The 27814-nt window shown below is 45.6% G+C and overlaps 1 protein-coding gene across 8 annotated transcripts in view; it reads right to left on the bottom strand.

The window, feature by feature from the left end:
• Window positions 1–27814, bottom strand: part of KDM6B (lysine demethylase 6B) — a 236655-nt gene that overhangs the window by 70393 nt on the left and 138448 nt on the right. For 2 of the 8 annotated variants that reach the window (XM_033924259.1, XM_033924258.1), the window contains exon 1: window positions 2532–3002. The exons of the other annotated variants lie outside the window; for them this stretch is intronic. The gene's annotated coding sequence lies outside the window, so the exon portion shown is untranslated. Of the gene's footprint in view, window positions 1–2531; window positions 3003–27814 lie in introns of those variants that run through there. 8 annotated transcript variants of the gene reach the window in all.

Consider the following 27814-nt stretch of genomic DNA (forward strand, 5'->3'; position numbering starts at 1 on the left):
ACAGTGAAAGACATAATCCAGAAAAAAAAAAAAATTCAGCAAGAGAAAGGCAGAAAAGGAGACCGCAGATGCCAGACAGCTGAGGCGCAGGGAATAGAAACCGGCAAAAGCAAAAGATGACAGACGATGAGAGGCGGACAGGAAACCGAGAAACGAGACAGCTAGGGGAGGGGGGGGGGGAGAAGTGGGACGCTTCGTTGGTGTAAACGAGAACAAGGCGGAGATTAGGGAGAGGAGGGGGGGGGTCATGGCACATTCCCAAAAGCACAGGCACCCGCCACTCACTGTCTGGTCTCCATGACAACAGCTGCATCTCGTCTGCAAGGGTACAAAACTGGTGTGTATAGCCCTCAGCGTGTGGTCAAGCAACCGTGAGTCAATCCTCACCCCCCCCCCCACCCCCATTCCAGACCCAGCTAAGTTACAGCAGACCAAGATCCAAGCACTACAGGAAATAAAGACCATCTCTGGCTCTTCCATCCCCTCTATTTCCTAATTCTCTGTTATCACGTGGTAACAGGGATTAAAGACCATCCCTTGTATCTCACTGTAGCACATCCTGCAAGCAATAAAGACCATCTGTTGGCATTTCTGTCTCTATCTCACTGTATCATGCCCTACAGGGAATAAAAACCGTCCCCGGGCATTTCCAACCTTTCTATCTCACTGGATCACACAGTGCATGGAATAAAGACCAGCCCCTGGAGTTTCTATCCCCTTTATCTCACTGTATTACACAGTGCAGGGAAGGTAATAAAGACCAGTCCATGGCGTTTCTTTCCTATCTATCCAACTGAATCACCAATTCACAGGACATGATCTGAACAACAGCAGTGAATATCAGATGGGGACTTGCAGGAGAGAGGTACGTTGTCCCACTCTCTTCTGACTTGTTGGGGGGGTGCGTGGCTATGTGAGGAGCGGAAAACAGGGCTATGGAGTCGCTAAATAAATCCTTTGACTCCGACTCCTCAGTTTCTGGTACCCACGACGCAGACTCCAAAATCGTCTCCAACTCCTCGACTCCGACGCCACAGTCCTGGTGGAAAATGCACCAGGAGGGTGAAGATATTGTTATTCATCTGGTCATCTGAATTTTGGAGGTGGCCGCCAGATGTAAACCAGATTTGACCAGGCCCTTTCTCTCACCAGTATCACAGGCTGCAGGCAATCAAGACCCTCCCCAAGGCTTTTTCTATCCCTTTCACCACACAGAGCAAGGAAGAAAGAACATCCCCAGGTGGCTCCCAGCTCTTTTATATCACTGGATAGTTTGCACGCTGTCATTTTTTGCACTATCAGCAGTTCTGTTATCTTGAACAGGTCAGGGGGGTGCCCTTTCATCTCAAAAGGGCCTTTTGCCTAACCACTGCTGCGGCTTAGGATATGCAATTACTGCTCCAAGGAGTCTGCCAGGAGAGATAAATGGTGACTGGTATGAGGGGAGGGGTGCGGAAGCTGAAAACAAGAAATGGAGAAAGCTGAGGAGAGAGGCAAACATGTTCCCTGGCCGAAGTAGTGCCTAGAACGGCACCAGTCCTTCAAACTCTGCTGCCTAGTGAGAAGATGAGTGAGGGAAGGATGCGTCTCCTGTAACTGTAAGTAGATTTCCAAAAACCTGCAACCCCAGGGTAGCTACAAAACTTGGAGGAACAGAGCACTATATCCTCCTTTCCTCCCCAGGATTCCCACTGCAAACCTACAAGCCCATGACTCGCACAAGAGGGGGGGGGGAGCAGGTGTCTGTATACCTTGAACTGCTTCCAAGCCACCCTTCCATTAAAGTTGGTGAGATCAAGGGAAGTGTGTGTGTGTGTGGGGGGGGGGGGGTAAGAGATACCGACCACACGAGTTTTCCTCCCATGAACTTTACGTCACATCTCACAACAGACTGGACCACGTGTAGGGCTCTCAAAATAAATCGCCCTTCCCCATCACACACAGATACAGACATTTGGGAGAAACATTAGAAAATATTTCTTCACACACGAAGGGTAGTAGTGGGCGTTTAGAATGGTCTCCCAGGGAAGTGCTCGAAACGAAAAACAGGAACAGAATTCAAGAAAGCCTGGAACGGGCACAGGAGATCCTATAACTTACAAAGGAGTGAAGGGGCAGCCACAGATCAGTTGGGAGTCTCTGGCCTGCACCAAAACAAAACCAGGCAGAGAGTGGATGGGCTTTCACACTGCTCGCTTGCCTTTCGGTGGAAGAGCCGGGGATTAGAACCCAGGCATGAGGAGCTAAATTGACTCCTCCCCACAAGGTCACAAAAGAGGGTCGTGACAGAGCCAGTAACTAGACCCAAGGTACAGGAAAATAATTGGCTTGGACCCAAGGTCACAGACAGTGGCAGAGCCAGGGATTAGGTCCTAAAGTCTGCCCCCTTTCTTCTCTTTCATTAGTACCCTGAGTGCCACTTACCCCAACCCCTACCCCAATCTGTACTATGAATAGCATGCTGGCATTCTGCTGAGAAGGCATGCTGGAGTTAATACCTAACTGCCCCTGGAGTTGGAGCAGTCACTTACCTCTTTTTCCCCAGTCCAGAAGAGGAAGATGCAGGGAAAGGTTGTGGGGGGAGGGTTGGAAGTCCCTCCCCCCCCTCGTCACCTCTGTTGAGAACACTCTCCCTCCCCAGCTCAGGTCTGCTGGTGTCAGCGTTGCAGTTGCCAGTCCTTCACGTCTCACCACTCCAAGACCAGTCCTCAAAAAATGAAAACAAAGCACTCTCCACCACTAGGAATCCAATGCAACTCTCCTCAAGCTCCACCAAGAGACTGAGTGAAGAGGGAACGGGAGCAAAGGGGCACGGAAGGGACTTCCCCACCCCACACGGAAAGTCACTCTGCTGGCTCCTCAGTGCTGCGCTCCTGGATGGAGTCCCAGTCCCAGATACGGTCTCCTCCTTTTCTCTCTAGGCCACTTAAGCCCAGCTGGCTATTAACATGTCGGCCAATCTCTCTCTCTCCACACGCGTGTACGTATCTGTGTATGTGCCTATAGTCTCCCTGTCCCAGGCAAGCTCTTCTAGTACTCCCCTTTATCAAGTTGCCTTGTTCCTCCTCATGACTCAATCTCGCTCCCCCCCCTCTCCGTATTCACACACACACACATCCCCGCCCCGGCAGGGGATGCGTCGTTCTCACCGGTTTAAAGGGCTGGTGAGGTCACAGCGCCACGCGGGCCCTCCCCTCCACCACGGCAACCTGGGATTCCCTGACTCAGAAACACGCCTTCTCCATCACTCACACCCCGCCCTACACACACACACACTTCGCCATTATTATTTTATTTTGCATTTAAGGTGGATTTCGCAAAAGAGAACTTGGGCTGCAATTCAAAACAAAGACCAACTATCATCAGCCTGGTCCTGCAGCCCACAGAAAAGGGAGACAGAGAAAGATGTGTGCGCCTGGAATGCATTTAAGGTGGGTTTTTTTTTTTGGTCAACATTTTTGTAATGCTTCTGATCTCTTCCCTTCTCGCTCACTATTTCCCCAGCTGTCGCCCCCCACCTCCCCCCCTTGTCCCCCGCCTGCTTCTGTCTTGCTCTTTCACTGCCTTTTGCTCTCCCCCCATCATCTTTTTTCTCTCTCTCTCTCTGGCTTTTCACTGCAAAGGCAGCGAGACATACACAGCAGAGTGTAAACAGGCCAGGAGAGCGACTTCTGACATCACCCAAATACAAAGAGACTGACTCTAGGACTTAACCATCTCTCTCTCTCCTCCCTCCCCGATCTGTCTCTTGCTTAGTCCCAGGCTGTCTCTACTCCCTGCCCCTGACTTTTTTTTTTTTGTCTTCCTCTTTCTCTCCGCCTCTTCTCCTTTTCTGGCAGTCTTTCAACCTCCCCCGCCAACTGTCTCTCCTTCCGTTTCACTCTCTCCACAAACTGTTCACTGATCTGACAGGAAGACCAGGAAAATCGAGATTAAATAACAGGCTGCACTTTTCAGACTGGGCCCTTACTCTTGTTCTGCCAGGCTGCACTTTTCAGACTGGGCCCTGCTCTTGTTCTGCCAAGAAGGCAGTCTATTCCCAGTGTTTTCCTGCACTCTCAATCACCTCGTAATATCCTCTGTCAGTCATCACAAGGTGCCATGTGAGGACAACCCTCCTCCTGAAGAGTGAGCTCAACAAGAAACCTGGATTTAGGGTCTCATCTAAGCTCTCTCTGAAGGTTATTAGGGTAGCCCAGGATCTGGCATCAAACAGCAGGCAGAGAGAAGACCTGAATTCAATTTCGGCTCAAGCCCTCCTTTCCCTGGGTCCCCAGAATCTGAGCATGTCTCTGGGAAGGAGTCCCAGTCATTGCACAATGACGACACCTAGTGGTCAGAATTAGGCCTATGATTCCTGGAAGGAGCCCCTGCTGAAATGACTAGACTACCCTGCTTGTAGAAAACAGGCAATCCAAAAGCTGCAATGTGATGGACTATTAGCCACCTGAGCAGCGAGACTAGACCGCCCAACTACAAAACCTTCAGGAAAGAATTGAAAACCATGCTATTCAAGAAATTTGTCAAATGACCTAACTAAACCTTCTCGACTCTTCCCCAGATCCCAATGCATATTCTATCTATCAACTTTGTAATCTCTCTGGGAATGGTATTGGTGGAATAGAAGACACCGATGTCATGTAATGATTCTCAAATCTGTCCTGAGAGACCTCCAGCCAGTCAGATTTCAGGATATCCCTAATATGACTGATTTGCATGCCTGTGATCTACATTATATGCAAATCTATCTCATGTTTATTCATTAGAGAAAAACCCCCCACCAGGGCTTATAAATTTTCAATAGCTTCAATCCCTTATATACTATAACATCAATACAAAAAAAGCTAATTAAATAATCAATTCATACTATTCATCAGACTGAAAAAGCTGGGGCTGTTCTCCCTGGAAAAGCGGAGACTTAGAGGAGACATGATAGAAACCTTCAAGATCCTGAAGGGTATAAAAAAGGTAGACAGGGACAGATTTTTCAGATTATGGGGAACCACAAGTACAAGGGGGCACTCGGAGAAATTAAAAGGGGACAGGTTTAGAACAAACGCCAGGAAGTTCTTTTTCACCCAGAGGGTGGTGGATACATGGAACGCGCTTCCGGAGGCTGTGATAGGCCGGAGCACGTTACAAGGCTTCAAAGAAGGTTTGGATAGGTTCCTAGAGGATAAAGGAATTGAGGGGTACAGATAGGAGTAGAGGTAGGTCATAGGGATAGTCAGGGACCACTGCTCAGGAAATGGGCCTGATGGGCCGCCGCGGGAGCGGACCGCTGGGCGAGATGGACCTCTGGTCTGCCTCGGCGGAGGCAACTTCTTATGTTCTTAATTATACCATTAATATGAAATAATTTTATTAAATACTCCTATATATCTCACATAACCTACATACACACACACAGAGCCTCCCCAGTTATTACAATCAATAAAATATTCCCTTTAAAAATTTCTTGAAATGTTCACCCATCGCCTGGGTATAGCAGCAGTCAGCATAAAACATACTTGGACTTAAAGTTCTCACTTATAGATACTCATCAATCATTTCATTTGCATGTGTCCAATTGATCTCTCAATAGCAAATAACCTCACTTCCTGTCCCCCATTCCTGCCTGCTGTCCCCAGTATGAACTGATTATTTAACTAGCTTTTTTTTTTTTTTTTGTATTGATGTTTATTAATTAGGGAGATCCTGAAAACCAGACTGGCTGGTGGTACCCAAGGACAGGTTTGAGAATCACTGCCCTAGAGCATCAATATACACTTCTCCCTCCATATTCGCGGTTTCAGCATTCACGGTTTCGATTATTCACAGTTTTTAGCATGCTGGCTCCTCCCCCCAAAAATTACATCAGCTTGTATAGAAAAATCATGGATTGCTAGCATTTACAGAAAAAAATCGCCGATTCCCAGCACTTTCTTCACCGTATTTTGCCTCTCCTTCAGAAACAGGCCAGGTATCCCACCATGTTATTCGCAGTTTCACCATATTCATGGTGGGTTTTAATAGTAAACAGAGAATAACATATGAAAAAGTTATTTGCGGTTCTGTTAATCCCCTATCACAGCGAATACGGAGGGAGAAGTGTACAGTAAAACCTTGGTTTGCGAGCATAATTCGTTCCAGAAGCATGCTTGTAATCCAAAGCACTCGTATAGCAAAGCAAATTTCCCCATAGGAAATAATGGAAACTCAGACGATTCGTTCCACAATCCAAAAACTTTAATACAAAATACTATACGTATTTGTATTGCAAGACCTCGCTCATTTAGAACAGTCACTACACTCTCGCAGCGTCAGAGAGAGAAGAACCATCGGCTCAGTTGTGATGTGTGTACATATTGCAAGACTTTGCTTGTTTAGAACAGTCATAGTAAATGACGGCAGATAAAGACCTGAATGGTCCATCCAGTCTGCCCATAAGTTATACTCATTAAAAAATACATGATTAGATTAACTTGTCTCTTCTTTGATATTTCTGGGCCGTAGACTGTAAAGTCACTACATTCTTGTAATGTCAGAAAGAGAAGAACCATCAGCTCAGTTGTGATGTATGTATAATGTGTGTACTTGTATTGCAAGACATTGCTTGTATATCAAGTTAAAATTTAATCAAATGTTTTGCTTGTCTTGCAAAACACTTGCAAACCAAGTTGCTTGCAATCCAAGGTTTTACTGTACTTCCTTTTGGGAGGCACAGGTTCTAAAACACAAGCTGGACTGCTACTCCAGAGAAACTAGACACTAGCAGAATGCCCGATAGCGGTCACAAATATAAAACATAGACAGACAGACCCCCCCCCCCCCCCATCAAATTTCAGAATACCACAAATGACCACGAACTAGAAACAGAAAAACTGACCTGGAATCCCCATGCTGCCAAATTCCGCATGCAATGCAATACTGGAGAAAGCAGACCACAAAATGCATTTCCTGCACTGTGGCGAAACACAAAGAGATCAGAAATACACATTTCCAAAACCTAAGAGAAAAATCAAAGACCTCCCAGCAAAAAAATGATCAGGAAAATCTCTGTATAATGCCGAGGGAAAAGAAAGAAACCAGCGGCTATAATGGCAAAGTATTCTGTATCCTACCACCAGACTAGAAATGTGACCAGATCAGGGATACACCTGGGAACTTTTCCTGTTATTAACCTGTCTGTACATAATTCTCAAAGTAATGGTTACAACAGTTAAAATAAAGCTCTGCTCTGCTGTCCTTGTTTTCTTTTGATCTACTTCTAAATGCATTCGTTTGCCAACACATGCAAAATTGTCATGACAATAAAGTTATCCAAACCTTAACTACCAAAACTCCTAGGCACCTGCTTTCATTAACCCCGCCTTCAAAAACACGGCCTTGCACTTCCCTATTCCTTCCCCCTCGCTATGCTTATCCCCTGCCAAGGCTGCCCAAGAGCAGCTCAGCCCTTCTCGGTGCGGGCAAAGGCGTAGCACAATGTGGGCTGGTTAAGCAGGCCTCTGGCTTGGGCCAGAAACAGCAGACGTATTTAATGGCTAAACGACAAGACTTTATTTACCATTTAATGGTTTAATATTTTATATCCTTCTTTCTCGTTAAGCTTCTTGATATCCCAATATCTTATGTCCCACTTTCTCGGAACGCATCACCCTGGGGAAAACCAAGAGGACTGACTGATCTTCAAAGAGGCTAATTACTGGTACCTGTTCTTTCTGTAAAACCTATGTGCCAAGGTTTTGAACGGCCAGCTGTGAGCGAGCACTCTATCCCCATGCCCAACCTGACTAATTCTTGGGGAAGCCTCCTCTCAGCGTGAAAGACTGAACTTCTAGCTCACGGATGGACAACCGCGGCTATTGAAAGCCACAGGACACGGTGACAAAATTCATCACCGTCCCCGTCCCCGCGGATAACCGCGGGAAATAATCCCATGTCATTTTCTGGTGTCAGGTCAAAAGCACGCCGGGACAAAGGCGCGCGCAGACAATTGAGCGAAGCGCGGAGGTGCGCGCCGTAGAAAATTACTGTTTTTAGGGCGCCGTGTTGTGGGGGGTTTGTGGGGTTGTAACCCCCCACATTTTACTGAAAACTTCACTTTTCCCCTGTTTTTAGGGAAAAAGTTAATTTACAGTAAAATGTGGAGGGTTACAACCCCCCAAACCCCCCACAACGCCGGTGCGATCTCTATTAAGTAAACTGGGGGGGCTCCCCAACAAAACCCCCCGTCGGAGCCCCTAAAAACTGTAATTTTTTCGGCGCGCGCCTCCGTCTTGCACTCAGTTGTCGGCGCGCGCCTTTGTCTTTCGCGGGGTTGTCTATGAACCCATTTTCTAGTGTCTTATTTCAACCTCAGTCCTTCTACACCAGCATTCTTCAAAGCAAAGCTTGCGGGTCAAGTGGTTGGGCCCAATTATATTCTGATTCTTCCCTCTCTCCTTAAAGAATGGCTTGAAGATGGTTTCCCGCGGTTATCCGCGGGAACGGTGATGAATTTTGGTCACCTTGCCATTCTCTAGCCACAACCCAGTTAGGTTTTCGTGATTTCCAAAATGAATATGCATGAGACAATCTACACACAATGTGATTCATTTTAATATTTATACACTGCTTATAGCCTAAGCAGTTTACATTCAGGTACTCAACTATTTCTCCCTATCTGTCCTGGTGGGCTCACAATCTGACTTGAGACAATGGAGTGTGTTAAGTGACTTGCCCAGGGTCACAAGGAGCAGCGCGAGGCTTGAACCTACAACCTCAGGGGGGCTGAGGCTGCAGCCCTAACCACTAGGCCACTCCTCCACTCCGCGGAATGGAAGCAACACATGCAAATCACTTTAATGCATAATCGTTGCGAAAATCTTGAAAACCTGATTGGGTTGTGGCTCTCGAGGACCCTGGCTGTCTACCCCTGTTCTACCTCTACCGAGAGAGGGTAATTTTCGGAGAGCGGATAAATGAAAATTGGCTGAAGCTTTAATAAAAAAAAAAAACAACATGCAGGGACCACCCAATCATGGCCTTGCACTGTCATCACAGGTGCCCAGCCAGAGACCAACACGGTGTCAGGTCAAAAGCGCGACGGGACAAAGGCGCGCGCAGACAATTGAGCGCAGTGCGGAGGTGTGCGCCGCACAAAATTACTGTTTTTACGGCTACAACGGGGGGGAGGGCGGGGGGGGGGATAGACATCGCGGCGCGTTGTGGAGGCGTTGTGAGGGGTGGGGGGGGGTTGTAACCCCCCACATTTTACTGAAAACTTCACTTTTTCCCTGTTTTTAGGGAAAAAGTTAAGTTTACAGTAAAATGTGGAGGGTTAAAACCCCCTAAACCCCCCACAACGCCGGCGCGATCTCTATTAAGTAAACTGGGGGGGCTCTCCAACAAAAACCCCCGTCGGAGCCCCTAAAAACTGTAATTTTCTTCAGCGCGCGCCTCCGTCTTGCGCTCAGTTGTCGGCACGCGCCTTTGTCTTTCGCCGAGTTGTCTATGAACCGACCAACACAGATCTTTTGGGTAATCCCTTCCTAGATTGATTCAATACATTTCTAATGGTCTCAATGAACCTCCTGCAAAATCCCAGTTAGTTGAGTTGCTGAGACTGCCAAAGTTATAGTCAGAGCCATCACAAGGGGAAGGGGGGTGGCAAGCAACAGCCCAGTGCCCTTTGAGCTCAACTGCGAGTCCAAAAGAGACAAGGCATGTGTGTGTTTGTATGTGGAGAGAGGGGTGTTGCTGAAATCAACCTTTGCCCAGACATCATTTTGCCTAGAGGGTGATTTACCCATAATGCACCGAGGCCACCGATGAGCAAACAGGAGAGAGCAAAATGTAAAAAAAAAACCCAAAATAAAACCCAAAACTCAAGAGTCCCCTTCCTTTCTCACAGATTTTTTTTTTTGGGTGGGGGGCTTTCCTTCCTGGGCAGAAAGAGACTAAACAGAGATTATTCCCGGAACTTACGTAGGCTGCACAGTGCAAAAACAGAAAGGTGAGACGGACTCAGGAAAACAGAAGGGGGATACGTGATGTTGCTCAGCAGGGGGGGTGAGGAAGGGGGCCAGCGGAAGATGCATCAGAGAGCTGAGGCTGATTCAGGGCCGGATGAAGACTGCCCTCCTACCTGTGCCCACTAAGAGACATCAACAGAAAGAAAACAAAGTATTGTCACAGCTCTCAAGTATGGCAAGACCCACACACTAAAACATCAGGGCCAAGCTTCACACCCGCAGCTTCCCCCTCAGCTGTAATGTCACCAAAGAAATCATTAACATCCTCCACAGAAAAGAACAGCAGCACACTTCACTCTCTCTCTGTAACACACAAGCAGCAAAACACACTTCCCTCTCACACACGCACGAGCAAAACATACTTCCCTCACACACACACACACACAAGAGCAGAACACACCTTCCCTCACACACAGACATACATGAGCAAAACATACTTCCCTCACACACACACACACAGAGACATACAAGAGCAGAACACACCTTCCTTCACACACACATGAACAAAACACACTTCCCTCACACACACAGACATACATGAGCAAAACATACTTCCCTCACACATACACACACACAAAGACATACAGCAGCAGAACACACTTTCCCTCTTACACACACACATGAGCAAAACATACTTCCCTCACACACACACCACATACAGCAGAACACACTTTCCCTCTCACACACAATGAGCAAAACACACTTCCCTCACACACACACAGACATGAACAAAACACACTTCCTTCACACAGACTTAAGTAAAACATACTTCCCTCACACAGACAACACATACAGCAGAACACACTATCCCTCACAAATACACATACATGAGCAAAGCACACTTCCCTCACACACAGACATACATGAGCAAAACATACTTCCCTCACACACACATACAAGAGCAAAACACACCTTCCCTCACACACACACATACATGAACAAAACACACTTCCTTCACACAGACTTAAGTAAAACATACTTCCCTCACACAGACAACACATACAGCAGAACACACTATCCCTCACAAATACACATACATGAGCAAAGCACACTTCCCTCACACACAGACATACATGAGCAAAACATACTTCCCTCACACACACATACAAGAGCAAAACACACCTTCCCTCACACACACACATACATGAACAAAACACACTTCCTTCACACAGACTTAAGTAAAACATACTTCCCTCACACAGACAACACATACAGCAGAACACACTATCCCTCACAAATACACATACATGAGCAAAGCACACTTCCCTCACACACAGACATACATGAGCAAAACATAGTTTCCTCACACACACACACAGACATACAAGAGCAAAACACACCTTCCCTCACATAGTCAACGCATACAGCAGCAGAACACACCTTCCCTCACACAGACAACACATACAGCAGAACACACTTTCCCTCACACACACACATACATGAACAAAACACACTTCCTTCACACAGACAACACATACAGCAGAACACACTTTCCCTCTCACACACACATACATGAGGAAAACAAACTTCCCTCACACAGACAACGCATACAGCAGCAGAACACACTTTCCCTCACATACATGAGCAAAACACACTTCCCTCACACACACAGACATACATGAGCAAAACACACCTTCCCTCACACAGACAACACATGAGGAAAACATACTTCCCTCACACACACACCACATACAGCAGAACACACTTTCCCTCTCACACACAATGAGCAAAACACACTTCCCTCACACACACACAGACATGAACAAAACACACTTCCTTCACACAGACTTAAGTAAAACATACTTCCCTCACACAGACAACACATACAGCAGAACACACTATCCCTCACAAATACACATACATGAGCAAAGCACACTTCCCTCACACACAGACATACATGAGCAAAACATACTTCCCTCACACACACATACAAGAGCAAAACACACCTTCCCTCACACACACACATACATGAACAAAACACACTTCCTTCACACAGACTTAAGTAAAACATACTTCCCTCACACAGACAACACATACAGCAGAACACACTATCCCTCACAAATACACATACATGAGCAAAGCACACTTCCCTCACACACAGACATACATGAGCAAAACATAGTTTCCTCACACACACACACAGACATACAAGAGCAAAACACACCTTCCCTCACATAGTCAACGCATACAGCAGCAGAACACACCTTCCCTCACACAGACAACACATACAGCAGAACACACTTTCCCTCACACACACACATACATGAACAAAACACACTTCCTTCACACAGACAACACATACAGCAGAACACACTTTCCCTCTCACACACACATACATGAGGAAAACAAACTTCCCTCACACAGACAACGCATACAGCAGCAGAACACACTTTCCCTCACATACATGAGCAAAACACATTTCCCTCACACACACAGACATACATGAGCAAAACACACCTTCCCTCACACAGACAACACATGAGGAAAACATACTTCCCTCACACACACACCACATACAGCAGAACACACTTTCCCTCTCACACACAATGAGCAAAACACACTTCCCTCACACACACACAGACATGAACAAAACACACTTCCTTCACACAGACTTAAGTAAAACATACTTCCCTCACACAGACAACACATACAGCAGAACACACTATCCCTCACAAATACACATACATGAGCAAAGCACACTTCCCTCACACACAGACATACATGAGCAAAACATACTTCCCTCACACACACATACAAGAGCAAAACACACCTTCCCTCACACACACACATACATGAACAAAACACACTTCCTTCACACAGACTTAAGTAAAACATACTTCCCTCACACAGACAACACATACAGCAGAACACACTATCCCTCACAAATACACATACATGAGCAAAGCACACTTCCCTCACACACAGACATACATGAGCAAAACATAGTTTCCTCACACACACACACAGACATACAAGAGCAAAACACACCTTCCCTCACATAGTCAACGCATACAGCAGCAGAACACACCTTCCCTCACACAGACAACACATACAGCAGAACACACTTTCCCTCACACACACACATACATGAACAAAACACACTTCCTTCACACAGACAACACATACAGCAGAACACACTTTCCCTCTCACACACACATACATGAGGAAAACAAACTTCCCTCACACAGACAACGCATACAGCAGCAGAACACACTTTCCCTCACATACATGAGCAAAACACACTTCCCTCACACACACAGACATACATGAGCAAAACACACCTTCCCTCACACAGACAACACATGAGGAAAACAAACTTCCCTCACACAAACACATACAGCAGCAGAACACACTTTCCCTCACATACATGAGCAAAACACACTTCCCTCACACAAACAGACTTAAGTAAAATATACTTCCCTCACACACACACAGACATACAAAAGCAAAACGCACCTTCCCTCATACAGACAACACATACAGCAGAACACACTATCCCTCACAAATACACATACATGAGCAAAGCACACTTCCCTCACACACACACATACATGAGCAAAACACACTTTCCTCACACACACACACAGACATACATGAGCAAAACATAGTTTCCTCACACACACACACAGAGACATACAAGAGCAAAACACACCTTTCCTCACACAGACAACGCATACAGCAGCAGAACACACCTTCCCTCACACAGACAACACATACAGCAGAACACACTTTCCCTCACACACACACATACATGAGCAAAACACACTTCCCTCACACATACACACACACACATGAGCAAAACATACTTCCCTCACACACACATACATACATGAGCAAAACACACCTTCCCTCACACATACACACACATGAGCAAAACACACCTTCCCTCACACACACATACATGAGCAAAACACACCTTCCCTCACACACACATACATGAGCAAAACACACCTTCTTTCACACAGACAATGCATATAGCAGCAGAACACCTTCCCTCACAGACAACACATACAGTAGCAGAACACACCTTCCCTCATACAGACAACACATACAGCAGCAAAACACACTTTCCCTCACTCACACACACACACATACATGAGCAAAACACACTTCCTTCACTCACACACACACACAGACATACATGAGCAAAACACACCTTCCCTCACACAGACAACGCATACAGTAGAATACACTTTCCCTCACACACACATACATGAGCAAAACACACTTCCTTCACACACAGACATACATGAGCAAAACACGCCTTCCCTCACACAGACAACACATACAGTAGCAGAACACACCTACCCTCACACAGACAACACATACAGCAGAACACACTTTCCCTCACACACACACATACATGAGCAAAACACACTTCCCTCACACATACACACACATACATGAGCAAAACATACTTCCCTCACACACACATACATACATGAGCAAAACACACCTTCCCTCACACATACACACACATGAGCAAAACACACCTTCCCTCACACACACATACATGAGCAAAACACACCTTCCCTCACACAGACAACACATACAGCAGCAGAACACACCTTCCCTCACACACACATACATACATGAGCAAAACACACCTTCCCTCACACACACATACATGAGGAAAACAAACTTCCCTCACACAAACACATACAGCAGCAGAACACACTTTCCCTCACATACATGAGCAAAACACACTTCCCTCACACAAACAGACTTAAGTAAAATATACTTCCCTCACACACACACAGACATACAAAAGCAAAACGCACCTTCCCTCATACAGACAACACATACAGCAGAACACACTATCCCTCACAAATACACATACATGAGCAAAGCACACTTCCCTCACACACACACATACATGAGCAAAACACACTTTCCTCACACACACACACAGACATACATGAGCAAAACATAGTTTCCTCACACAGACAACACATACAGCAGAACACACTATCCCTCACAAATACACATACATGAGCAAAGCACACTTCCCTCACACACAGACATACATGAGCAAAACATACTTCCCTCACACACACATACAAGAGCAAAACACACCTTCCCTCACACACACACATACATGAACAAAACACACTTCCTTCACACAGACTTAAGTAAAACATACTTCCCTCACACAGACAACACATACAGCAGAACACACTATCCCTCACAAATACACATACATGAGCAAAGCACACTTCCCTCACACACAGACATACATGAGCAAAACATAGTTTCCTCACACACACACACAGACATACAAGAGCAAAACACACCTTCCCTCACATAGTCAACGCATACAGCAGCAGAACACACCTTCCCTCACACAGACAACACATACAGCAGAACACACTTTCCCTCACACACACACATACATGAACAAAACACACTTCCTTCACACAGACAACACATACAGCAGAACACACTTTCCCTCTCACACACACATACATGAGGAAAACAAACTTCCCTCACACAGACAACGCATACAGCAGCAGAACACACTTTCCCTCACATACATGAGCAAAACACACTTCCCTCACACACACAGACATACATGAGCAAAACACACCTTCCCTCACACAGACAACACATGAGGAAAACAAACTTCCCTCACACAAACACATACAGCAGCAGAACACACTTTCCCTCACATACATGAGCAAAACACACTTCCCTCACACAAACAGACTTAAGTAAAATATACTTCCCTCACACACACACAGACATACAAAAGCAAAACGCACCTTCCCTCATACAGACAACACATACAGCAGAACACACTATCCCTCACAAATACACATACATGAGCAAAGCACACTTCCCTCACACACACACATACATGAGCAAAACACACTTTCCTCACACACACACACAGACATACATGAGCAAAACATAGTTTCCTCACACACACACACAGAGACATACAAGAGCAAAACACACCTTCCCTCACACAGACAACGCATACAGCAGCAGAACACACCTTCCCTCACACAGACAACACATACAGCAGAACACACTTTCCCTCACACACACACATACATGAGCAAAACACACTTCCCTCACACATACACACACACACATGAGCAAAACATACTTCCCTCACACACACATACATACATGAGCAAAACACACCTTCCCTCACACATACACACACATGAGCAAAACACACCTTCCCTCACACACACATACATGAGCAAAACACACCTTCCCTCACACACACATACATGAGCAAAACACACCTTCTTTCACACAGACAATGCATATAGCAGCAGAACACCTTCCCTCACAGACAACACATACAGTAGCAGAACACACCTTCCCTCATACAGACAACACATACAGCAGCAAAACACACTTTCCCTCACTCACACACACACACATACATGAGCAAAACACACTTCCTTCACTCACACACACACACAGACATACATGAGCAAAACACACCTTCCCTCACACAGACAACGCATACAGTAGAATACACTTTCCCTCACACACACATACATGAGCAAAACACACTTCCTTCACACACAGACATACATGAGCAAAACACGCCTTCCCTCACACAGACAACACATACAGTAGCAGAACACACCTACCCTCACACAGACAACACATACAGCAGAACACACTTTCCCTCACACACACACATACATGAGCAAAACACACTTCCCTCACACATACACACACATACATGAGCAAAACATACTTCCCTCACACACACATACATACATGAGCAAAACACACCTTCCCTCACACATACACACACATGAGCAAAACACACCTTCCCTCACACACACATACATGAGCAAAACACACCTTCCCTCACACAGACAACACATACAGCAGCAGAACACACCTTCCCTCACACACACATACATACATGAGCAAAACACACCTTCCCTCACACACACATACATGAGGAAAACAAACTTCCCTCACACAAACACATACAGCAGCAGAACACACTTTCCCTCACATACATGAGCAAAACACACTTCCCTCACACAAACAGACTTAAGTAAAATATACTTCCCTCACACACACACAGACATACAAAAGCAAAACGCACCTTCCCTCATACAGACAACACATACAGCAGAACACACTATCCCTCACAAATACACATACATGAGCAAAGCACACTTCCCTCACACACACACATACATGAGCAAAACACACTTTCCTCACACACACACACAGACATACATGAGCAAAACATAGTTTCCTCACACACACACACAGAGACATACAAGAGCAAAACACACCTTTCCTCACACAGACAACGCATACAGCAGCAGAACACACCTTCCCTCACACAGACAACACATACAGCAGAACACACTTTCCCTCACACACACACATACATGAGCAAAACACACTTCCCTCACACATACACACACACACATGAGCAAAACATACTTCCCTCACACACACATACATACATGAGCAAAACACACCTTCCCTCACACATACACACACATGAGCAAAACACACCTTCCCTCACACATACATGAGCAAAACACACCTTCCCTCACACACACATACATGAGCAAAACACACCTTCTTTCACACAGACAATGCATATAGCAGCAGAACACCTTCCCTCACAGACAACACATACAGTAGCAGAACACACCTTCCCTCATACAGACAACACATACAGCAGCAAAACACACTTTCCCTCACTCACACACACACACATACATGAGCAAAACACACTTCCTTCACTCACACACACACACAGACATACATGAGCAAAACACACCTTCCCTCACACAGACAACGCATACAGTAGAATACACTTTCCCTCACACACACATACATGAGCAAAACACACTTCCTTCACACACAGACATACATGAGCAAAACACGCCTTCCCTCACACAGACAACACATACAGTAGCAGAACACACCTACCCTCACACAGACAACACATACAGCAGAACACACTTTCCCTCACACACACACATACATGAACAAAACACACTTCCTTCACACAGACAACACATACAGCAGAACACACTTTCCCTCTCACACACACATACATGAGGAAAACAAACTTCCCTCACACAGACAACGCATACAGCAGCAGAACACACTTTCCCTCACATACATGAGCAAAACACACTTCCCTCACACACACAGACATACATGAGCAAAACACACCTTCCCTCACACACACATACATGAGGAAAACAAACTTCCCTCACACAAACACATACAGCAGCAGAACACACTTTCCCTCACATACATGAGCAAAACACACTTCCCTCACACAAACAGACTTAAGTAAAATATACTTCCCTCACACACACACAGACATACAAAAGCAAAACGCACCTTCCCTCATACAGACAACACATACAGCAGAACACACTATCCCTCACAAATACACATACATGAGCAAAGCACACTTCCCTCACACACACACATACATGAGCAAAACACACTTTCCTCACACACACACACAGACATACATGAGCAAAACATAGTTTCCTCACACACACACACAGAGACATACAAGAGCAAAACACACCTTTCCTCACACAGACAACGCATACAGCAGCAGAACACACCTTCCCTCACACAGACAACACATACAGCAGAACACACTTTCCCTCACACACACACATACATGAACAAAACACACTTCCTTCACACAGACAACACATACAGCAGAACACACTTTCCCTCTCACACACACATACATGAGGAAAACAAACTTCCCTCACACAGACAACGCATACAGCAGCAGAACACACTTTCCCTCACATACATGAGCAAAACACACTTCCCTCACACACACAGACATACATGAGCAAAACACACCTTCCCTCACACACACATACATGAGGAAAACAAACTTCCCTCACACAAACACATACAGCAGCAGAACACACTTTCCCTCACATACATGAGCAAAACACACTTCCCTCACACAAACAGACTTAAGTAAAATATACTTCCCTCACACACACACAGACATACAAAAGCAAAACGCACCTTCCCTCATACAGACAACACATACAGCAGAACACACTATCCCTCACAAATACACATACATGAGCAAAGCACACTTCCCTCACACACACACATACATGAGCAAAACACACTTTCCTCACACACACACACAGACATACATGAGCAAAACATAGTTTCCTCACACACACACACAGAGACATACAAGAGCAAAACACACCTTTCCTCACACAGACAACGCATACAGCAGCAGAACACACCTTCCCTCACACAGACAACACATACAGCAGAACACACTTTCCCTCACACACACACATACATGAGCAAAACACACTTCCCTCACACATACACACACACACATGAGCAAAACATACTTCCCTCACACACACATACATACATGAGCAAAACACACCTTCCCTCACACATACACACACATGAGCAAAACACACCTTCCCTCACACACACATACATGAGCAAAACACACCTTCCCTCACACACACATACATGAGCAAAACACACCTTCTTTCACACAGACAATGCATATAGCAGCAGAACACCTTCCCTCACAGACAACACATACAGTAGCAGAACACACCTTCCCTCATACAGACAACACATACAGCAGCAAAACACACTTTCCCTCACTCACACACACACACATACATGAGCAAAACACACTTCCTTCACTCACACACACACACAGACATACATGAGCAAAACACACCTTCCCTCACACAGACAACGCATACAGTAGAATACACTTTCCCTCACACACACATACATGAGCAAAACACACTTCCTTCACACACAGACATACATGAGCAAAACACGCCTTCCCTCACACAGACAACACACACAGTAGCAGAACACACCTACCCTCACACAGACAACACATACAGCAGAACACACTTTCCCTCACACACACACACATACATGAGCAAAACACACTTCCCTCACACATACACACACATACATGAGCAAAACACACTTCCTTCACACACACACAGACATACATGAGCAAAATACACTTCCTTCACACACACACACACACAGACAGACATACATGAGCAAAATACACCTTCCCTCACAAACACATACAGAAGTAGAACACACCTTCCCTCACACACACATACATACATGAGCAAAACACACCTTCCCTCACACATACATGAGCAAAACATACTTCCCTCACACACACATACATGAGCAAAACACACCTTCCCTCACAAACACATACATGAGCAAAACACACCTTCCCTCACACAGACAACACATACAGTAGCAGAACACACCTACCCTCACACAGACAACACATATAGCAGAACACACTTTCCCTCACACACACATGAGCAAAACACACTTCCCTCACACATACACAGACATACATGAGCAAAACACATCTTTCCTCTCACAGACAACACTTACAGCAGAACACACTTTCCCTCACACGTTCATGAGCAAAACACACTTCCCTCACACACACACAGACATATCTGAGCAAAACACACTTCCCTCACACACACAGACATACATGAGCAAAACATACTTCCCTCACACACACAGAGACATACAACAGCAAAACACACCTTCACTCACACAGACAACGCATACAGCAGAACACACTTTCCCTCACACACACACACATACATGAACAAAACACACCTTCCCTCACACAGACAACACATACAGCAGCAGAATACACCTTCCCTCACACACACACACATACATGAGCAAAACACACCTTCTTTCACACATACACACACATGAGCAAAACATACTTCCCTCACACACATACATACATGAGCAAAACACACTTCCCTCACACACACAGACATACATAAGCAAAACACACTTCCCTCACACACACAGACATACATGAGCAAAACACACTTCCCTCACACAGACAACGCATACAGCAGAACACACTTTCCCTCACACACACACACATGAACAAAACACAGTTCCCTCACAGACATACATGAGCAAAACACACCTTCCCTCACACAGACAACACATACAGCAGCAGAACACACCTTCCCTCACACACACACATACATACATGAGCAAAACACACCTTCCCTCACATACACATACATGAGCAAAACACACCTTCCCTCACACACACATACATGAGGAAAACAAACTTCCCTCACACAAACACATACAGCAGCAGAACACACTTTCCCTCACATACATGAGCAAAACACACTTCCCTCACACAAACAGACTTAAGTAAAATATACTTCCCTCACACACACACAGACATACAAAAGCAAAACGCACCTTCCCTCATACAGACAACACATACAGCAGAACACACTATCCCTCACAAATACACATACATGAGCAAAACACACTTCCCTCACACACACACATACATGAGCAAAACACACTTTCCTCACACACACACACAGACATACATGAGCAAAACATAGTTTCCTCACACACACACACAGAGACATACAAGAGCAAAACACACCTTTCCTCACACAGACAACGCATACAGCAGCAGAACACACCTTCCCTCACACAGACAACACATACAGCAGAACACACTTTCCCTCACACACACACATACATGAGCAAAACACACTTCCCTCACACATACACACACACACATGAGCAAAACATACTTCCCTCACACACACATACATACATGAGCAAAACACACCTTCCCTCACACATACACACACATGAGCAAAACACACCTTCTCTCACACACACATACATGAGCAAAACACACCTTCCCTCACACACACATACATGAGCAAAACACACCTTCTTTCACACAGACAATGCATATAGCAGCAGAACACCTTCCCTCACAGACAACACATACAGTAGCAGAACACACCTTCCCTCATACAGACAACACATACAGCAGCAAAACACACTTTCCCTCACTCACACACACACACATACATGAGCAAAACACACTTCCTTCACTCACACACACACACAGACATACATGAGCAAAACACACCTTCCCTCACACAGACAACGCATACAGTAGAATACACTTTCCCTCACACACACATACATGAGCAAAACACACTTCCTTCACACACAGACATACATGAGCAAAACACGCCTTCCCTCACACAGACAACACATACAGTAGCAGAACACACCTACCCTCACACAGACAACACATACAGCAGAACACACTTTCCCTCACACACACACACATACATGAGCAAAACACACTTCCCTCACACATACACACACATACATGAGCAAAACACACTTCCTTCACACACACACAGACATACATGAGCAAAATACACTTCCTTCACACACACACACACAGACAGACATACATGAGCAAAATACACCTTCCCTCACAAACACATACAGAAGTAGAACACACCTTCCCTCACACACACATACATACATGAGCAAAACACACCTTCCCTCACACATACATGAGCAAAACATACTTCCCTCACACACACATACATGAGCAAAACACACCTTCCCTCACAAACACATACATGAGCAAAACACACCTTCCCTCACACAGACAACACATACAGTAGCAGAACACACCTACCCTCACACAGACAACACATATAGCAGAACACACTTTCCCTCACACACACACACATGAGCAAAACACACTTCCCTCACACATACACAGACATACATGAGCAAAACACATCTTTCCTCTCACAGACAACACTTACAGCAGAACACACTTTCCCTCACACATTCATGAGCAAAACACACTTCCCTCACACACACACAGACATATCTGAGCAAAACACACTTCCCTCACACACACAGACATACATGAGCAAAACATACTTCCCTCACACACACAGAGACATACAACAGCAAAACACACCTTCACTCACACAGACAACGCATACAGCAGAACACACTTTCCCTCACACACACACACATACATGAACAAAACACACCTTCCCTCACACAGACAACACATACAGCAGCAGAATACACCTTCCCTCACACACACACACATACATGAGCAAAACACACCTTCTTTCACACATACACACACATGAGCAAAACATACTTCCCTCACACACATACATACATGAGCAAAACACACTTCCCTCACACACACAGACATACATAAGCAAAACACACTTCCCTCACACACACAGACATACATGAGCAAAACACACTTCCCTCACACAGACAACGCATACAGCAGAACACACTTTCCCTCACACACACACACATGAACAAAACACAGTTCCCTCACAGACATACATGAGCAAAACACACCTTCCCTCACACAGACAACACATACAGCAGCAGAACACACCTTCCCTCACACACACACATACATACATGAGCAAAACACACCTTCCCTCACATACACATACATGAGCAAAACACACCTTCCCTCACACACACATACATGAGGAAAACAAACTTCCCTCACACAAACACATACAGCAGCAGAACACACTTTCCCTCACATACATGAGCAAAACACACTTCCCTCACACAAACAGACTTAAGTAAAATATACTTCCCTCACACACACACAGACATACAAAAGCAAAACGCACCTTCCCTCATACAGACAACACATACAGCAGAACACACTATCCCTCACAAATACACATACATGAGCAAAGCACACTTCCCTCACACACACACATACATGAGCAAAACACACTTTCCTCACACACACACAGACATACATGAGCAAAACATAGTTTCCTCACACACACACACAGAGAACATACAAGAGCAAAACACACCTTTCCTCACACAGACAACGCATACAGCAGCAGAACACACCTTCCCTCACACAGACAACACATACAGCAGAACACACTTTCCTTCACACACACACATACATGAGCAAAACACACTTCCCTCACACATACACACACACATGAGCAAAACATACTTCCCTCACACACACATACATACATGAGCAAAACACACCTTCCCTCACACATACACACACATGAGCAAAACACACCTTCCCTCACACACACATACATGAGCAAAACACACCTTCTTTCACACAGACAATGCATATAGCAGCAGAACACCTTCCCTCACAGACAACACATACAGTAGCAGAACACACCTTCCCTCATACAGACAACACATACAGCAGCAAAACACACTTTCCCTCACTCACACACACACACACATACATGAGCAAAACACACTTCCTTCACTCACACACACACACAGACATACATGAGCAAAACACACCTTCCCTCACACAGACAACGCATACAGTAGAATACACTTTCCCTCACACACACATACATGAGCAAAACACACTTCCTTCACACACAGACATACATGAGCAAAACACGCCTTCCCTCACACAGACAACACATACAGTAGCAGAACACACCTACCCTCACACAGACAACACATACAGCAGAACACACTTTCCCTCACACACACACACATACATGAGCAAAACACACTTCCTTCACACATACACACACATACATGAGCAAAACACACTTCCTTCACACACACACAGACATACATGAGCAAAATACACTTCCTTCACACACACACACACACACAGACAGACATACATGAGCAAAATACACCTTCCCTCACAAACACATACAGAAGTAGAACACACCTTCCCTCACACACACATACATACATGAGCAAAACACACCTTCCCTCACACATACATGAGCAAAACATACTTCCCTCACACACACATACATGAGCAAAACACACCTTCCCTCACAAACACATACATGAGCAAAACACACCTTCCCTCACAAACACATACATGAGCAAAACACACCTTCCCTCACACAGACAACACATACAGTAGCAGAACACACCTACCCTCACACAGACAACACATATAGCAGAACACACTTTCCCTCACACACACACACATGAGCAAAACACACTTCCCTCACACATACACAGACATACATGAGCAAAACATACTTCCCTCACACAGACAACACATACAGCAGAATACACTTTCCTCACATACACACACATACATCAGCAAAACACACTTCCCTCACACACACAGACATACATGAGCAAAAAATACTTCCCTCACACACACAGAGACATACAAGAGCAAAACACATCTTTCCTCTCACAGACAACACTTACAGCAGAACACACTTTCCCTCACACATTCATGAGCAAAACACACTTCCCTCACACACACACAGACATATCTGAGCAAAACACACTTCCCTCACACACACAGACATACATGAGCAAAACATACTTCCCTCACACACACAGAGACATACAACAGCAAAACACACCTTCACTCACACAGACAACGCATACAGAACACACTTTCCCTCACACACACACACATACATGAACAAAACACACCTTCCCTCACACAGACAACACATACAGCAGCAGAATACACCTTCCCTCACACACACACACATACATGAGCAAAACACACCTTCTTTCACACATACACACACATGAGCAAAACATACTTCCCTCACACACATACATACATGAGCAAAACACACTTCCCTCACACACACAGACATACATGAGCAAAACACACTTCCCTCACACAGACAACGCATACAGCAGAACACACTTTCCCTCACACACACACATGAACAAAACACAGTTCCCTCACAGACATACATGAGCAAAACACACCTTCCCTCACACAGACAACACATACAGCAGCAGAACACACCTTCCCTCACACACACACATACATACATGAGCAAAACACACCTTCCCTCACATACACATACATGAGCAAAACACACCTTCCCTCACACACACATACATGAGCAAAACACACCTTCCCTCACACAGACAACAAATACAATAGCAGAACACCTACCCTCACACAGACAACACATACAGCAGAACACACTTTCCCTCACACACACACACATACATGAGCAAAACACACTTCCCTCACACATACACACACTTCCTTCACACACACAGACATACATGAGCAAAATACACTTCCTTCACACACACACACAGACATACATGAGCAAAATACACCTTCCCTCACACAAACAACACATACAGCAGCAGAACACACTTTCCCACACACACACACGAGCAAAATACACCTTCCCTCACACACACACATGAACAAAACACCCCTTCCCTCACACAGACAACACATACAGCAGCAGAACACACTTTCCCACACACACACACACACGAGCAAAATACACCTTCCCTCACACAGACAACACATACAGCAGCAGAACACACTTTCCCACACACACACACACACGAGCAAAATACACCTTCCCTCACACACACACACATGAGCAAAACACACTTCCCTCACACAGACAACACAAACAGCAGCAGAACACACTTTCCCTCACACACACACACACGAGCAAAATACACCTTCCCTCACACACACACACATGAGCAAAACACACTTCCCTCACACAGACAACACAAACAGCAGCAGAACACACTTTCCCTCACACACACACGAGCAAAATACACCTTCCCTCACACACACGAGCAAAACACACCTTCCCTCACACAGACAACAGCAGAACACACACAAACTCTCTGCCCCCATACAGAACACATATATCACAGGCAGCAGCAAGGCACACACACACACAAACTCACAGTCACACAACAACACCAGCCTAACATATAACAGATAAAAGACAGGCAGTAGCAGTACAAGCTTCCTGGTCCTCTAGCCTAGCCCACAACTTAGCCACTTTAACATACTAGTGTCTTTATACCAGCACAGGAAGTCCCCTGGGCTGAAGTCTGGCTGAGACAATTCACAGCAGACTCAGCACTGCCCTTTATTACTTACAGCTGGAGACTCAGATAGAGGCAGGAAGGTGCCAGGACACAGTCAGCAAGTTTAAGAGGAGGTGGGTCTGAATGAAAAGGTCAATCACCTTTTCTTCCCGTGAGCTTCAGTTCTAAGCCCCGGCTCTGCCACTGCTTGTGCAGCACCTCAGGGATGAGCGGCATGCTTGCCCTGCGCTTCAATTCTCACTCCTGTGTGGGTAACCCTGGCAGGGAGGCATCGTCAGCAAAAAATCTCTCTCGAGCTATAAAGGGGCAGAGAGCAGAACAGAATGTGCTTCTTCCCTTTGTCCCCTCGCCCTGACTAACAGCAAATCACTAAAGTGTAAGACCTCTGGCACGCTGAAAACCTATTTTCATTAAATATCAAACCCGAGTTGGGGGGGAAACAAGTGTGACCCATGTATTGGATAGAATTATCACAATCCCCCCACACCCCCTTCCACTAGCTCCCTATCAGGAGTGTATGAAGTTTACGTCTAATTACCAATCTTCTCAGCAGGGTGTAATTATGGTTATGGGGGGGGCAATGGGTGGGGTGAGTGGAGGATGGTATGTTTAGTTGATGTGTCTCACAGGTGAAGGGGGTTAAGAGATCAGAGGCAGTCTAGAAGAGACAGGAAGAAGGAATGAGAGGCAGCAGACACACAGGTAATAATTACCTGCAATGCTGGAATAACCTGTTATTCCGATTATGTTCCTGGAACTGGGCTGAGACTGTGCGGTGCGAGATGGAGAGTATTGGGATGGGACGGGTTAGGGATGAGAGTCAGAGTGAGGGGTACAGCGGGCCGGGGGGAGGGGAGCGGGATTTTCTCACTGTACAAGAGAAAAGAGGAACTCGGGTGAGGGAGGAGGGTGGTCAGTGTGTTGAATCACTTCTTCCGTCCTTACTCAGAATCCTCGTGAGCAGAAAGGAAGGTGTGTGTGTGTGGGGGGGGGCGGGGGGCACTGAACTGGTCAGAGTGCCAGGGCAGCGCTGGTGGAAGAGGGTGGGAGTGGAGATTAGGGGTGAACGATTTCCTGCA

The sequence above is a fragment of the Geotrypetes seraphini genome, chromosome 16, assembly GCF_902459505.1.
Source record: "Geotrypetes seraphini chromosome 16, aGeoSer1.1, whole genome shotgun sequence".
In the NCBI taxonomy this organism is placed as follows: domain Eukaryota; kingdom Metazoa; phylum Chordata; class Amphibia; order Gymnophiona; family Dermophiidae; genus Geotrypetes; species Geotrypetes seraphini.